General features: G+C 37.1%; 1 protein-coding gene across 1 annotated transcript in view; it reads left to right on the top strand.

Moving 5' to 3' along the window:
- The window catches only part of LOC102467834 (sodium channel protein type 3 subunit alpha), a 130849-nt gene that overhangs the window by 6958 nt on the left and 105522 nt on the right, over nt 1-18369 (top strand). The window contains exon 2 of the mRNA XM_006160252.3: nt 13512-13705. The gene's annotated coding sequence lies outside the window, so the exon portion shown is untranslated. The remainder of the gene's footprint in view (nt 1-13511; nt 13706-18369) is intronic.

Consider the following 18369-nt stretch of genomic DNA (forward strand, 5'->3'; position numbering starts at 1 on the left):
AAATGATAATTAAAGAAAAAAAAGCTTTCACTAATAAAAATGAAAGGAGAAAGGAAAAACATAAAACGTAAAAACTAGTTGAAGGCATGCAAACATACTGAGAGAATACAGAAAGTATCGTAGAATGGGATGAGCTTATTTGCAGAGTGGCCTGCAGCTGTAGAATCACCTTAGAGTCCTTGGGAGGCATAAAAAGTGATGCCTGGCTCCACCCTGGACCGTTTCAATCAGGTATCTGGAGCTGCGTCTCGATATCAATATTTTCTTAAAAGCTGTACGAGTATTGTTTAAATATGCAGCCGGGTTTAGGAATCAACTGAAGAGAGCAAGGCAGAGAAAAACAAGAGAAACTAACAGAAAGTTGCTTAGAGAACTGAAAGAGAGCTTATAAATATCTTCCAATTAATTTCAAAATACTAATGGAGTGGGCTGCACTAAATAAAGATGCTACGCAATTACTTAAGAAAATAACAAAAAGTACACATGCCCACGTCATCCTTGGTCAAACAAGTTGGCATTCATTCCATGTGTTAAAGAAATGATATACTTCAAATACTGACTTTCTTACCCTTAACTATTTTAAAGTTGCCAGCATTACGGTACATTTTGCAAGTTAATCATACAAACAATGGTGCACACTTCTCTGTGAGCATCCATACTTTGTACAACTCGAGATCTGCCTTCCTTTTTATTCCAAATCATGTACACTGCTGCCTTGAGAAGTAAGTCTTACTCAAGTTAGAACAGGTCTATGAAAAGACACTCTGAATGTTCAGGTCATCCTATGAGAAAGAAAACACTGATTTTCAAATTTTTGAAACTCAATTTGGCACATTTAGAGGAAAGGCTGGTTTTATAAACCAACCAATTTTTTAAAGCCCAAATTGTTGTCTTTTAAATGTATTTTCATAAAGTGGTATTTCTGGGGTAAAAATGTGAATTAACCTAATAGCTAATGGAATTAATAATCAATTGTATTTCTCAAAAGGAATTATATCCCTGAAGTGAGTCAGCTTTTTCAGCTCTTTTAAGGAGATATTTCCTGGGTTAACACCCCAGTTCCTTTTTTATGTTGGCATCCCACAATCTTTTCCATAGCAGGAAGGAGATTGGAAGCTATTAATGAAAAAAAAAATTCTCTATGTCCTTCAGAGCAGATTATCCTAAAATCTTTTTCTACACAATTATCATTTAACGTGATGCTTTTGTCACCTCCTCTGACATTCTGTCAACCTGATCAGTAAAGTCATCCCCAGATAGAAAGGATTTGTTCAATCTCACGATGAAGCTGTCCATATTTTGAAGCTGGTGGCTGGTGCTTCTATACGGAACTCAGTGAATACAGTGTCATGTTTGAGGCCAGACTTAGGATAAATGTCTATAACACAGTACCTGAGTTCTCACACAGGAATTGATTATTTATTTTTTTAAAATATACCCTACCTTTATACACAAATTATTTGTGCAGTTTTTAATGAAAATATAAGTTTCAATTATTAAGATATTATTAAGAATAAAAGCCTGAGCCAGGAAAGGGATGTATTTTTGACGGAAGGTCAACTTAAATCACTCTGGTACCATTATAAGGAGTAATTTGTGGCTAACGTAACAACTCCTCTTTATCAACATGGCGACAACTAAAAGAACTAGCAATGCAATTGAGAAAATTATTCCAACTTCTTATTCAAAAGTAGAGAGTACATTTTGGAAAAGAGTGGCTAACGTTGAAGAATAAATGAAAAGTGGCAGAGCATAACCAAATCATGCTGCAGGTCTCTATGCAAATTAACACAGAAGATCTAAGCTACACCACCGAAACAGCAGTAAGCTCTCTCTGATGCATTTTTACAATATACTCTTTTTCCCGGTACCTTAACATTATCTTGAGTCACTCTAAGACACACTTCTTTTAAATATCCCACTAAGTTCATGATCATGGTGCCCAGTTTCAGACAATACTATATGAGACCAGTTTTAATTAGGACACAATACAAATCGGTTTCAACACTTCCTTTCCCTCAGGAAAGCTCAATTTGGGAGGTTTCACATGTAACAACGTATTTTCCATTTATTCTGTGCATTTTTTTATGAATAAATACTTTTAAGACTAAATATTTAAGACAGAACAAGGCACTTGATTTGGAAACTCTAAACTTTCCAACCATTTTTTCTGTAAACCTAAAATTGCTCTCAATCCTAAGGTCAATTAATTTTTAAAAGGGGGAGCACTTGAAGAATGAGGGAATTAATGTCTAATTTTTGCACAGGCAATTTTATCAGGATCCTGAATCATCCATGTCCTTAAGCAACAGTTCAGGCAGCACACCTAGCAGATGACAGGACATCAATCCTTCCTGACATTTCTCCCTTCAGCTCTTCATAGGTTTCTCCTCAGGATTGCTGCCCTGTCTAGCCAGTATTTTACTTACTGGATCCTCTGTCCTTGAAAGACTGAAGACAGCCAGGCAATGGCAGTCTTTTTGGCTCTTGTTACCATTTTGGTTGCTGCCTCCTCTGTCTCAAACAAAATTTTGCATCACCTGTAGTTTTCTCTTACCTGAAGCATTCTGGCTCTCCTTTAGTCTCAAAAGAACTGAGCACTGACTGGCATCCCTCCTGCTGTTACAGTGAAGAGACCTTTCACTCTGTGTTTCCCACTGCAGTAAGTGCATCATCCACACCTAAATCAGGCCAGTGCACGCAGTCCTTGGCTCTATTTTGGTGCCAATGATGTGTTCAGTAGCTGAAGGAAAAACACAGACTCTCCCTAGGTCCTGAATTCAGATTCAAGGAAAGACATTTATTCACCCTTTTCTTTATTTCAAAAGGCTCTCTTTTAAGAAAAATTAATCAAGGGACTAGTCATATTTCATTGAACACCAGACTAAGTTTTCTATATGTTTTTTGTTAAGAGGTTTTGCCAGAGAGACAAGAGAAACAGAAAGCGAGAAATCACCCCCTGGGGAGATGGCTACACCGCAATCCCTTCTCCTCCATTCTCCTCTCGGGATCCTGGGCATACACTCACGCACACCTGGTGTGAGTTCAAGCCACAGGGTCTGGGACTCAAACCATGGTCGACTACATGAGAGTTCAGCGACATAGCCATTATGCTAACTGCTGGTCCCTAGTTTTATAAATCTTTTTAAGTTCAATTTGTTTGGAACTTCTCAGATGAGTTTTTTGATATCACAATGTTATAAAGAAAACATGCATACCACACATATCTAGAGTTAGGAAGGATATGTGTGTCCATGATCTGGGGGCTAGCTGAGGCTGGGAGTGGATCATGGCATCAAAAACCTGTTGTGGGTAATATCTCTCTCTCTTCAAAAAATATAAATAAATAAATAAACAAACAAATGAACAAAAAATAAGTTTAAATTTGAGCTTCGGAGAAATTTTGCAAGCACATAATTCACTAGTCTTCAGAAAATGAAGATCTCCTCTAGTAGGTATATAGCACATCCACCTCAGTAACATGATTAGTACAGGATTCAATGAGCCTTGTTTAGAATACATGGAACTGTTCAACCCTCAGACCATCTTCTCAGGAAGGGTGAACAGGGTCCCAAAATCCAGACACTAAACTACAGTTTCATAAATAAAATAGGCACCACAAATGAAGCAGTTCATTTCTCTTCTCTCTCTTCTTTTTTATAGATGTGGACACTAAACACTCAAGGTCTTATGTGTTCAGTATAACACAGCATGTGAAAGCAAAGACAAGTCTAGTATACAGGTTCCCTAAATGTTATCTGTATGTCTCTCTTGTTCTCTTTCTTACTTCCTTTTCATTAGATCTTCTTTTTAAAGTGGGAACAAAGGGGGTGTTTTTCTGTTTCGTTGCTCTATCTTCTGTGGCACCATCTCAGGGTGATATGACAGAAGCATTATAACCATACATTTGTGAGGTCCATAGCAGAGAGGCCTCCTTATGTGACTCATTTGGGCAGATGAAGAATCATATGACAGCTGAGCCTTGAACCCACCTAAATCATCCAGTGCTTCAGTGGAAGATTTTGCCACTTGCATTGGTCCCAAAATGCCTTGGTCTAAAGGCAGTGATTCAAGCCTCTCTGCTCCAAGCTTAGGTAAACCTCCATCCTCTGTATTTGCAATCTCAGAGGAGTTCAGATAACTGTGGAATATTCAACACCGCCATCTTGAAGTAATGCAGGTTGCACATCAAGACTCCAGTTCTGAATTTCCCTCAGGTTGCCAAGTGAAAAAGGCAATCGACTCTCAACATTCAGTTGTGAAAACAGTATGCTGTCATTTTGATTACAGTCTGTAAACAGTCTGTGTTTGCCTGGAAGGAGACGGCCTAAAGCACACAGTACCAGCAAGCAGCAAGAGAAATATGACTGAGGGCGACTCATAGTGCTCTCTCTTAACACTGATGCTAAGGCAAGAACAGGGATCAAGGATTCGCTATTGGTTGAAGAGCGCTGGTTGCATTCAATTTACCATATTGCCAACTTACTTTTAAATGAGAAAACTTCCTATAATTCTATTTTCAAATTTAGATGTAGGTTCTACTCTCCTGCATACACACACATAAACACACACAGTATTTGCTTATGGACAACGTAACCTTTTCAATGGAGTGACTATTGGCCCCAAATCCTTAAGGACTTAAGGACAAAAGCATCAAACCAACTAAATAGAAAATGTGTTTTAGATTCAGAGAGAGAACCCCTGTACACACAAACAAACGCACATGCATACACTTTAAACATATTTGAACAGGGAATTCATGCATTTGATCATTTGAAACAGGGTAATGGAGAAGAGGAAAGGTATATATAAAAAAACATGACAAGACAAAATATGTACTTTAGAATTTTCTAAATACTTACATCAAAATCGAAAAGGATGAAATTCATTTAGTATTTTCTTTAAGCCAATCTGCCAAAATATTATCATTTCAAAATTTAATACCTAGCCTTATTTCAAAGGCTCAGCTCCTATGTGTGTTCAGTGGTTACCACATTGGACTGGAGACTGGAAGAACTTGTTTTAGGTCATTGTATTTAAGAGATATCCTATAATTTCCTGCTTACTGTAGTAGGTAGCCAATAAGTCCTTATCCTCGAGGAATTTAATAGTAAATGTAGAAGTATAAGACACATCCTCGGTAACAAGGAAAACAGAATATTATCATTATTATGGGAATTTTAAAGATTATATGTGTGTTGGGAACCAGCAGTTAGCGTAATGGCTATGTCGCTGGACTCCCACGTAGTCGACCGCGGTTCGCGTCCTGGACCCGGTGGCTTAAAACTCACGCCGGGCGCATGTGCGTGTGTGTCCAAGATCCCGAGAGGAGAATGGAGGAGAAGGGATTGTGGTGTGACCATCTCCCCTGGGGGGTGATTTCTCGCTTTCTGTCTCTATGTCTCTCTCTGTCTGTCTGGCGAGCGCACGCGCCATATAGCGAAGATCTCTCCAAAAAGAAAAAAAAAAAGATTATGTGTGTGTTTCATAAGAGTTCAGAGGAAAGTAAAATCACTTCTGACTCAGAATGGGGCATGATGTGCTGAGAGTGCAGGTAGGATCTTCAGAGTCAATGACCAGTAGTGAATAATATTTCAGGCAAAAGAAATGTGGTTTTTTTGTTTTTTGAGAGTGCAGGTAGGATCTTCAGAGTCAATGGCCAGTAATGAATAATATTTCAGGCAAAAGAAATGTGTTTTTTTTTGTTTTTTGGGTTTTTTTTGGAGAGATTTTTGCTATAGGGCACGTGTGCTTGCCAGACAGACAGAGAGAGACATAGAGACAGAAAGTGAGAAATCACCCCCCAGGGGGGATGGTCACACTGCAATCCCTTCTCCTCCATTCTCCTCTCGGGATCTTGGGCATGCACGCACACACGCCCAGCGTGAGTTTTAAGCAACCAGGTCCAGGACGCAAACCGCGGTCAACTACATGGGAGTCTAGCGACATAGCCATTATGCCAACTGCTGGTTCCCAGGCAAAAGAAATGTTTTTGAATGCCAAACATCAGAAACTGGGAAATCTTGCCGAATGACAAATAGATCATTATTACTAGAGACTAGGATACATGAAAGGTATGTAAGATGAAACTTTACTAGAGAAGCAGATAGGTAAAATATTTTTAGACAGACTTTAAAAAGTTTTTCCAAAGAAAAAAGTTACTGTATTCAGTGGCAATATTCTCTCTGAATGTTAGTGTTCTTATCTGCAAGATGAGAACAACTGTACTTATCTCATATGGTGAATATCTGTGAATATTAAATAAACCAATCAGTACCTGGCACATAATAAATGTTTAATCAGTGTTTTGGGGTGGTACACATGTGCCTGTGTGCCCAAAATCTCAGGAGGAGAATGGAGGAGAAGGAGTTGTGGCCTGCCAATGCACCTCCAGTGGGTTATTTCACATTTTTTCTCTCCCCCTCTCTCTGGTGAACACACATGCCCTATGGCAAAAACCTTAAAAAAAATAAAAAAGATAGTCTAGAAAATTTAGCATAGGTATACAATTACATTCGAGATAAACAGGTTTTGTTTGTTTGTTTTTGTTTTTGTTTTAAAGTGAGATTTTTTTTTCTATATGGTGCATGTGCTCACCAGTGAGACAGAGAAACAGGAATTGAGAAATCACTTCCAGGGGAGATGGCCACACCACAATCCCGTCTCTTCTGTTCTCCTCTCAGGATTTTAGGCACACATGTACACACACTCAGTGTGAGTTTCAAGCTGCCAGCTCTGGGATTCAAACTGTAGTTGGCCATGTGGGAGTCCAGCAACATAACCATTACACCATCTGCTGGTACCAGATAAACAGAATTTTAATGTATGTATTTTGATCTATATTAAGTAGAACCACACAATTAGATCACATGTTACCTATTGAGAATTTAACTTTTCTTTTCCCCTACATTAAGTCTTTTTTATGTTTTAGTATCCTAGTGGCTATATAAAGCAAAACGAAATTGTCTTATTTACCTAACCTCTCCCATATTAGTGGACATTTTAGTTTTTTCTAACATTGCTATTATAAAATGTATTGCCATAAATAGGCCATATGGGGCCCAGCCAGGTGGCACTGTGGTTAAAGCAGCTGGATCCCACACCGCAGACTATGCAGTTTAGGTCCTAGACACAGCAGCGTGGATCCAGTGTGTGTGCATACCTAAAATCCTGAGAGGAGAATGGGGCATGTTCATTACCCAGGAGTGTGCTTTCTCACTTCTCTCTCTTTCTCTGTCTCTCCATCTCTCTCTGGCAAGTACACACATCTGATAGCAAAGTGAAAAAAGAAAAAGAAAGAAAGAGAAAGAAAGAGAAAGAAAGAAAGAAAGAAAGAAAGAAAGAAAGAAAGAAAGAAAGAAAGAAAGAAAGAAAGGAAGGAAGGAAGGAAGGAAGGAAGGAAGGAAGAAAGAAAGAAAGAAAGGAAGAAAGAAAGAAAGGAAGAAAGAAAGACCTAGCCTTATTTATTTTTTTTTTTTTTGAGAGGTTTTTGCTATAGGGCGCGTGCGCTCGCCAGACAGACAAAGAGAGACAGAGAGACAGAAAGCGAGAAATCACCCCCCCAGGGAGGATAGCCACGCCACAATCCCTTCTCCTCCATTCTCCTCTCGGGATCTTCGGCACGCACACACTCGCACCTGGCGTGAGTTTAAGGCACCAGGTCCGGGACGCGAACCGTGGTTGACTACGTGGGAGTCCAACGACATAGCCATTATGCTAACTGCTGGTCCCCCTAGCCTTATTAATAGAATACATGACTTTTAAAACAATGGGATGAATTTCCAAAAATATAAATAAAAATTATTAATTTTTTGAGGAACCAAAATTAAATAATTGATTCAAAAATATTTGTTGAGCACCTATTATATACTATGTACTGTTTGAGGCATATGAAATTCATTGGTGAACAAAATAGACCCACAAAAGGCAAATATTCAAGTGCAGTTTATGTACTATCCCCAGGAGAGACAGAAAATGAATAATTAACATTATAAACAAGTTGTAATAATAATAGTAATAGCAAAATAATAATAAGGCAGTAAGCAGTTTAGAAATAATTTACCAAGGTGCGGGATTGAAGGAAGCATGAATAGGTCTCTTTAAGACAGTGAATTTTTGACCAAGATGTAAAGTCGAAGAAGTTAGTTATTCAGCTTACTAGAAGATGAGTGTCTGGGAGAGAGAGAGAGAAAGACAGAGGGAGTAGCCCATGTGTTCCTCCAGACCCAGAGGACATCCAAAGCCAATTTGGTTCAGGAGGAGAACAAAAGAAGGTAAATTAAACTAGATAAACAGAAGGCAGATCATAAAGTCTCGTTGGCAACTATAAGGATTTTGGCTTTATTTCTTTATAGCTCTTGGGGCTTCAGAACAGAAAAATGACATAATATGTGTTTTCCCAAGATAATTCTTACTGCTGGGGTGAAAATGGGATATATGAGAGTCACATTGGAAGCAAAGAAACAAAACTATTGCAGGCTTCTGTACAGTACTGCCATAAATCATTTGAAGTTTCCAGATTTATAGAAATTGTACCACTGGACATTAAGTGAATGAATAAACGAGGCTGAAGAAGCTATGATCATCACTGAGAAATATGAAGTTTCCAGATTTATAGAAATTGTACCACAGGACATTAAATGAATGAATAACTGAGGCTGAAGAAGCTATGATCTTCACTGAGAAATAAAAAATGAGCCTTAGGACTGGAATATATGTTTCTGACTTCAAAAAAAAAAACCATATACTTCATATGAATATATGTTTCTGACTTCAAAAAAAAAAACATAAAATTCAGAATTTATGAGCTAGCCATTATTAAAGTATAGTTCTTCAGCCAACAACACCCACACTTGTAGTGTAATTTTTAGAGAAGAAAAACTGGGCCCCACCATATTTACTGAGAAACTCTGTACTGAGCTCCAGTAAGCTGTATTTTGATGAGAGTCTTCCCAGGTGATTCTGATGATAAATTTTAACCACCACTGCCACTACTTAGATTGGTGAAATTAGATGACTCACCCCACAAATCTATTTCAATTTTAAGATACAGTACTATATCAGTGCTTCTGAACTCAATATTTAATATTTGTTTTCATTATAAAATTAAATAAAATCCTTAAAATTATTTATGCATAAAAACTGAAGAATTACTTTTTTAAATCACACACTTAAAGAAATATGATTTTTATTTTATTTATAATGGCCCACATCTTGAATAGAGTGATGCAATAAAGTGGCACATTATTATTGTTTTTAATCCTTGTACAAGAAGTTTAACACAAGGAAAATGAAGAAAATCTGTATGATATACCTGCTAAAGAATGAATTAATGATGTTACTCTTATTTTTTTTAAATAACTACCAGAAGCTAGGTGTGCTTATTAGAGAAAGAGAGGGAACAGAAGAAAGCACCCCCCAATGGGATATGGCCATGCCCAGTTGCTTCTCTTCCATTTCTTTTCTGTAAGAACTTTGGGCAAGCACACATATGCACTCAGCTTGTTTCTCAAGCCGCCAGAGCAGGATTCCAATTAGTAGGCCATGTAGGATCTGATTTCTCTTAACTACTATACTACGGTCAAGCCCAGTTGAATTAGTCTCTTGGAAATGTACGTTTAGCTCCAAACTTCCTTGGATCAGCATTTTTTGAGTAAATACAGAAATGAATTTTATACAACACAAAAAGAAATCTCAGATTTTAAGTTAGTGTGGACCACCATGAATGAAGGTAGTCAAATTTGGTACAAGAGTCTGAAGCACCCTGAGAAGAGGTGTGTTCTGATTGCAAGACAACATTCCAGTAATTTATTTCATGATATTTTTATGGGTTAGCCATTTAAAATTGGCTTGATAAGAAATAAAGACCTCAAGTCTCAAAAAAATACTATCCTGTTACACAGTTGGATAGCCAACCATGGTTTCCTTGCAGAGAGAGGGCATCCCCTCTTCCTAGGAAACACTTTGAGTGACTTGCTGGCAACACCTGTGAACTCCTTAGTGAGCAGCTTTACATCTGCTTAGTCTTTGCACAAGGAGCTGAGTAGCCATTTTACAGCCTAATGCATGACAGAAATAGTTTTGGATCTGGAAGATTTAGCAGTGGGTAAATCATGTGAGCATAAAGGTAAGATGGATCAAAAGAGAAAAAAAAAAGCTTACATAATTAAAGGAAAAAGAAAAAATCCAAAAAGATGCTAAAAAGAATTGTAGAAAAACATATATTAAAATACTGGGGACTGACTAGAAGATCTTAAAGGATAAATAAACTGTCAGAAGGAAAATAACACAAACAGGAATATGAGAGGAAACTTCAAAGAGTTCATGGAAAGTGTGAATTTATTTTGTTGCAAAATATTTTGAAGTTTATTATGCATAGTTTTTTTCATGTGCATTTTTGAAGACCCCCTTATATAAACAATTAAATTTTCCTCTAGAAAATTCAACTTTTGGTTATTATTACCAACATTAGTAGTGAAAATAGAAATGGGTCAAGAAAAAGAAAACGTAATTCAAAATGTGTCATCTGGTGACACCTACTCTTTTCAGATTACAACTTCCATCGTGGTCTTTAAGCTACTGCTTCCTCAGCTGTGGACTGAAGAATTTCTCCTAAATTTCTAAAGTGCTCAAATTCAGTTAAGATAATTTTAAAGGTACGCTAATCATAATGGCTGAGGTTGAGGAAGAATTTCAGGTCCAGTATATATATTCAATCATCTGAAAACCAAGTTTCTGAACCATCTAATCTCATCAGCTTATAAATAGAATTCACTGAGTAAAACCAGTTTTAGCCATCAGAAGACTGACTTGATTACACTTTGTATGGTTCTTTGTAAAATGAAATTTAAGGTTATCTTTTGAGCATGTGACCTAGTGTCCCTTATGATATATCCCATTCAAGGTTAGATTTACTTCTTAGAGAAAGTTTGTCTTTTATACACATTTAGAAATGATTTATTCTTAAAAAGAATAAAATTCATGTGATCCAGTCCTCTTCCATTCTTCTTAGCTACTGGGGGCTTTAAAGTTAAATTCCAGTCTTCACTGAATAAAGCATTTATTTTATAGTCCTAATAATTACTGGTTTCCTCCATCTTTTTTCAAATTGTAGTCTAGGTATCACTTGTACTAAATTCACTTGGGCAGCTTGTTATAAATGCAGATCCCTAGACCTTTTTCAGAATCTCTAGAGATTAAATCCAAAAATCTGCATCTTATCAAGTAGCTCAAGTGACTCTTATCCTCATTAAAGTTCAGAAGTGCTTTACAGAGTCCAATTTTATATAATGGCTAATCTGCAAGCCATGGCCTATTTTAAAAGATGAATGAGATAGAAATCTTATTAAGATTTAATACAGCTTGGAGTTTGAGGCTCCCGTGGGTACTTGGCATTGAAAAAATTCTCTCCCATTTGAAGCCTAGGCCTTAAGGTATATTTTACCCAATCCATAAGTCGGTAATTTTCACAAGAATAGGGAGAAGAGAATTCTAGCAATTCAGAAACTTCTAGGATGCTTCCTCAAACTCGTTCTCTTGCCCTCAATTTCTTATTCCCTATGCAATCGTCAGCCTTCTATTCCTCATCCCTCTCCACTTCCCTAGAAAAAAGACTTAAAGTGCTTTAGAAATATCTTTTTTTTTTTTTTTGAGAGGTTTTTTGCTATAGGGCGCATGCGCTTGCCAGAAAGACAGAGAGAGTCTGAGAGACAGAAAGTGAGAAATGACCACACAGGGAGAATGGCCACAACACAATCCCTTCTCCATTCTCCTCTCAAGATCTTAGGCATGCATGCACATGCGCGTAGTGTGAGTTGGAGCCACCGGGTCCAGGACTCGAACCGCAGCCGACCACATGAGAGTCCAGCGACATAGCCATTACGTTAACTGCTGGTCCCTAGAAATATCTTAAATTGGTTATTTAATATCATGTTTATTATATATCAGGCTGAAGGCCAAAGTATTTAAGAACTAGTTACTTTTGTGCTGTGAAGACAAGGGAAATAATATGCATTATATTTGTGGCTGTGAGGTAGAGAAGACTAACATTTATTGAAGAACTACTAATTTATTTAATAATCTAATGCTCAATCTCTGATGTATGGGTCTATCTGATAGATATTATTATTAGCATTATTGTCATTTTACAGACTAATGATAACTACAATACTATTAGTAATACTATTAAAACTATTATAACTTCCAGCTTTTATGTAAACTTATTTTTATACCAGCTATTATGTGAGTAACTTTACATATGTATCTATATATAATATGTATATACATACATGTAGTAATTTTACATGAATGTGCTTTTGAATACACATTTATGTATACATACATGCATATAAAATCTCATTTAATTCTAGCAACTTTACTTCATTAAGTACAATGCCTATTAACAGGAAGGTAAAAATCTGATTGGTTAAGTAATGTGTTCAATGTCACACAGCAAATGAATGAAATAGTCCATGTGTATTGACACATATGAGAGGTGAGAGAGGAGAGGCAGAAGCCTTATCAGGAAGACATTTACACATTTTGCCTAAGTGTCTCAAAGTCACTGAGAGTCAATGACAGATGGCAATAAGGGTAGCATATGCACGTGGGAAAGACTACTCTGGTGACAGAATAGAGAAAATATTGGTGACTGAGGACAGAGTTCATATGAAGGCAAAGATTTTAATAGACTGCATAAAATTTAAGAATTGAGACTTAATGGTTTTTGTCATAGTGAATGGTAATGGGAGACTTATTGGTAAGAATCCATGATCACTTTGACTTACAGGTATTGTGTAAATGAATCAAAGTAAATATTGTTTAAAATATAAATTGCCAATTTTAGAATTCCATGTATTGTTCTTTGAAATAGTCACTATTAGTATGACTGTACTGAGTCATTAGTAATAATAGCTGATTATGAAGCCAGATTACAATACTTAGGTTAGTACTATGCCTTGGTTTGGTATGCTGGCTTCTCACCTTGGCTTGTCTAAAATTGACTCTTAGAACCCATTGTCAGGTTTATTTGACTCATCTTAGTGAGACAATGAACTGGACTTTAGGTAGAAAGGAAAAGAAGCTAGAACCATCACAACCCCCACCACAATCATGTAGAATACATGCTCCATCAGTCTACTTTTTTGGTCTTTGAAGAATCTGAAGAAGCAAAGCAATAGGGAAGAAGAAAAGAGGGGAGAAAAGGCAAGGAAGTAGAAAATGAAGAAAAGAAAGATGCCAAAGAGTGCCAGCATGCTTTCAGAAAGTATAAATGAACCAAAGCTGTCAAAGAAGGAAGCTCTCTTATCTCCACTCCAGGGTCTTGCTCCTTCTACAGAATGCCAGGGCACTCCTCTCACAAAGGTCCAATAGCCTGCTTTGCCCCACCCTCCATTCTCAATATGGGGCTATAAGTAAACAAAGTACCAATTCTGGATCCAGAGCTAAAGAACCCACTGCATTCAAAATGCCAAGGGCGTTGAGCTAACTTATCTGTGCTTTTTTCTGTATAGATCATGGAGCAAGAAAGTTGAAGCCACACCACATCAGAGTTCATCAGGGATGAGATGCCTGTCAAGGACTGCAGCAGAGTAGATTTCTGGGGAAAAAACACAGAATCTCTTCTAGGGATATTTTATGAACAAATGAGATAATTCCCAGAAGGAGCCTGGAACTTTTCTGGAAAAAGGCGCTGTGACTATCTAAGGTATCTAAACCACTATAGGGTATAAATTTATATGTGTGTGAAAAGTAAACTACAATCTTTAGTTGCTAATAAAGATAGCTGTATTAGGACATAAAGAAGGCAGAGAGTGATTTCTTCTCTCCTCACCAGTTTGTTCCTCTAAAGAGGCAAATATATAAATGAAGACATTGCAGCTATGATCTCAGGGAATGGAATGATGCCAAAGGCTACTGATGTAAGAAGAAAGGATTAACCCAGTTTTTTATTTCTTTTTCTTTTAAGAGAGATATTCATCCTGTGTATTAGTAAGTGTCCACTATTGTATTTACTTTGCATTTTATTGCATTTATTTGGTAATTAGATCCATAGCTCACCTGTTTGTATAGGGTAAAGGACATCCAAATATATGGTTAGTATTTGGTTGTGAGCTGGCTTCTGAATTGGCCAATTTTGAACCACCCAAAAAGTACTTATTTGTTTAAGTGTATTAGCTATAACTAACTACAATAACTGTCTAAAGTCGTCTTCCTGAAGAAGGAAGTTGATTGAGCATAACAAGCAGTGGAGAGGTTGTTTGTGTCCAAGAACTGAGCAGTCCATCAAGGGCCCAAGGGTAGATTTGTCTCTGTGATCTACTACCTTCAGTGTGTCACTTAGGTCTCAGAATGGCATCCCTTCTGTTCGTAAGTTGGCTAAGTAGTGCCATATATCAGATCTCAATGCAAAAATTCCTAAGACAGAGAATACTGTGTTTCCTCGTTTACCTCTTTATAGTAGTGCATAAACCATAATAGATACCGAAGAGATATACTTCAGCCCTTACCCTTCATTGGCCAGAATCATTCACATGTCTATTCCTTAAGCAATGATTTGAAAGGGGCTTGGAGAAGGTGTCTGGAGCAGAATGGATGGTGAGGGGTCAAACACAGAATTCTCTTCAATTTGCAAACATAGTAGAAAATTTCAAGAGTTAGTGAAACCTAGGATGCTATTTTATTTTCTATTACAATGCTGGCTTAATTCTTACTAATTAGTAGTTATATTTTCAAGCTTATAGCTACCTGATGAGGTAAAAGTCACAGAAAACCTCAACTCCATAAAGCTAATTTTTATTTCCAAGTTAATTGTTCTTAAGACAGAGATAAGCTCCTGCTTCCTTAACTCAGTTATTCCACCCCCAGAGATATGACCTTAAATCCAAGTAAAGAAAGGCAGAAATAGATCTTCTTGTTAAATAGTTAGCAAATTAATAAAATAATGTCACTGCATTGGCAATTACACGTTTAAATAATAAGAAAGGAATAGCACGGATGGCTGGATCCCATTCGGCTGACTATGTAGTTGAGTCCTGGACTCAGTTGCTTGAGAAACGTGCTGGGCACATGTTCATCAATGCCCAAAATCCCAAAGGAGAAATGGAGAAGTGATTGGGCATGACAATTCCCATGGGGAGTACTTTCTCACTTTCTCTCTCTCTGGTGAGACCATATACCTTCTGGCAAAACTTAACAACAACTACAAACTAGTACCAACCTCAAAAGATTGTAGTGTCAACTAAATGAGAAAGTATGCATAGATGACATGTCAGTGTCTGAGAAATAGTAATCATTTATCAGAAGTTTATCTATTATCATTTTTAAGAGAGCTTTTTGCTATATGGCGTTTGAGCTTACCTGAGAGACACAGACAGGGAAATAGAAAACAAGAAATCACCTCCAGGGGGATAACCACACCACAATCCCTTCTTCTCTGTCCTCTTCTCAGAATTTTTGCACACATGCTCATGCACCCAAAATGAGTTTCAAACCACCGGGTCTGGGACTGGAACAACGGTTGACAATGTGGGAGTCCAGTGACATAACCGTTATGTCAGCTGCTAGTCCCTATCTATTATTTTTATTTAATCCACTAAATTACCTGATCAGGAAGAACAACAATAAAGTATTATTTTAAAATGCTCTTGGAATATAAAAAATAATATTTAGTTTTGCCTTGGTGTGTGCAAAGGGTAATCATAATGTGCCAAATGCTCTGTTTGCCTCTAATAAAATTTGTTATTGGTCACATATGCTTCCTATAAATACATAGTAAATACCAGACCACCATTAGCCTTAAATGAAAATTCCATTTCCAAAAAAGTAGTTTTCCTGAACAGGAGGATAGATAATTTGTTCATATTGTTTTCTAGGTTATTTGCTTCTTAATAATAGTTTCTTCTGTTGATAGCCAGAAAATACAGATCCTTTCTTTGGTAATGGGATTGATCTTTCCCAGCAACTTACTCTCTCATCAAAGACAAGAAAATACATTGTGGATTATTTTTTTCTAGTATCTCAAGTTTTATGACATAGAGCAACTTTCCATCCTTGAAGATGACAAATTTACAACCTTAATTTTGTTTCCATGGGAACAGACCAGAACTAATCGATTTTGTCTGCAACATAATCATAAAAATCCCTACAGAGTGTGAGATAGAGAAGCTACTGATACTAACAGATTATGGACCAATACAATTCCCCAGACTACTATTCTGGAAAATTAAACAAGGTAGAAGACCCATATATGATTAATGAAAAAAAAATATTTTGCCTTGGTAATGCCACAACATATGCCAAATGTTTACTATGCCATTTTTCTCAGACTCTAATGCATTCACAAATATTTTTGTACCCATCGTATTGGTTGCCTTCACTTTTATTTTCATAAGCTTGTGTTAGTATGATATGAGAGCCTGGAAAACTGGATTGAACTGTACAAATCTATTTTTCTGTAATTTGTATACAGCTTAGATGCTTAAAATCAAATCACACATCAGTAAGATTCAGGACAAATATGTCAAGGATATTAGGAAAAGTTAGTGAAAAATAGAGTGTGTGAAAAACACTTCACCTCAAAGTAACAATGTGTGTTTGTTGATAAACATTTCAGTGGATAATACTTAGCTTTCTTTGGGCCTATTTCTCATTTATTTTAAAATCAGAGAGGTAATTAACTAAGAAATTAATATTATGCATCACAAACCTTTTCTCTTTCTCTGTTGGGTTAACATAAATGCATGGGTTGAGCCAGAAAACTGAGAGTGAGCTTAACCCCATCATCAAGTCCAATTTATGCCTTCACTTAGCTTCTTGGAAATTCCTCTTTGGGTGTTAAGATAATTTTTCTGACTTCAATGGCTAGTATCCTCTATGTTCCCTGTCCTTAAAAACGGGTAGTCAACTGAGAGTTAGACCTTTTCATTTTTCTGTCTGCCCCTTCCCCAGCCCCAGGAAACACCATGCCCATTATTAGCTTCTGCTTCAATGAGTGATTCTTTAATCATTTCCCCAGCCCAGACAGTTTTCTTGAGTCTCAGACCCACTATTAATTACATACCCAGATGTCCCACAGGCAGCTCCAACTAAATAGGTCCTACACAGAAATTAATATTATGCATCACAAAGCTTTTCTTTCTCTATTGGGATAACGTAAATGCATGGGTTGAGCCAGAAAACTGAGAGTGAGCTTAACCCCATAACTCTTCATCCTTTATATCAAGTCAATCACAAATGCTCATTGATTTTTTCTCTCCTATATTTGTGCTTTGAATATCCTCTCCTGGCCATGGTTTCTCTCCTTAACTTATTAATGGTCTCCTTTTTTCCAGGCACTGCACTTACTCTTTAGATTTTGTTTTTCCCATTTAAATGTCACCTTACCTCTATGAAGTATATGCTGTCATTGCTATGATTATCTTTATTACACAACAAAAAACTTGGAGATTATAAAGGGGCTGGGGCAGAGGAGCCTGCTAGAACATAGGAAAGTCAAAGCTTAATCCAGTTCTCATTGCCAAATTCATGCTTTTTGCTAGTAGAGCTTAGTTAGATCCTCTTTTCTCCTTTAGACTACTGATATGGTTGGTAACCAACTGCTTTCTTCTAGGGTAGCTCTTTGTTCTCAAAGTAAGGATTTTAAACAGCTGAGGTCCTTGGGACCCTTTGGGGGTGTACAAGGTGTATACAATTTTAAAAGTAACAGCAAAGTGTCATTTGCCTTTTTTCACTGTTTTGACATTTGAACCGATAGTGCAAAAGCCATGGGAGCAAAACTGCTAGTGTCTTAGCAGAAATAAGGCAGTAGCATCAAGCCACAGGGTAGGCCTATTTTTATTCACTGCTGTAGACTCCCAGTAAGAAAAAAAATCCAGCTCATGTAAGAAATCCCCAATGAACAGCCAATATTAATTTTGTTAAATTCAACCTTAAAGAACACATATGTTTATTTTTTTGCGCCATGAAAGGGGAAGAAAATATAAAGTATTTCTGCAGCATACTGAATTATGATGGTTGTCTTTAAAAAAAACACTTCTGTGATTACTTGAGTCAGGAGTCAAATAAACCTTTTTTCAAAGAACACCATTTTCACTTGAAAGAATAACTGACAAACTATGGTTACTCAGACTTGGGTATTTGGCACATATTTTCTCAAAAATGAACAAAGGAAAAGCCTGTCACTTTAGAAAAAGCAAATGACAGCATTTGTTGTCAATGTAAAAATGGAGCTTTCAAGTGGAAATTGGGATTTTGGAAAACTTTTACCTGCCACCAGGAGCTTGACAGCCTCTCAGTACGTGTCTTGGCCTTTCTTGTGACATCAGCGGTGATATTAACGAAGGTGAGGGACTGGCTCCATGGTGCAGCAGG

This window comes from Tupaia chinensis, unplaced genomic scaffold, assembly GCF_000334495.1.
Source record: "Tupaia chinensis unplaced genomic scaffold, TupChi_1.0 Scaffold000674_1, whole genome shotgun sequence".
In the NCBI taxonomy this organism is placed as follows: domain Eukaryota; kingdom Metazoa; phylum Chordata; class Mammalia; order Scandentia; family Tupaiidae; genus Tupaia; species Tupaia belangeri.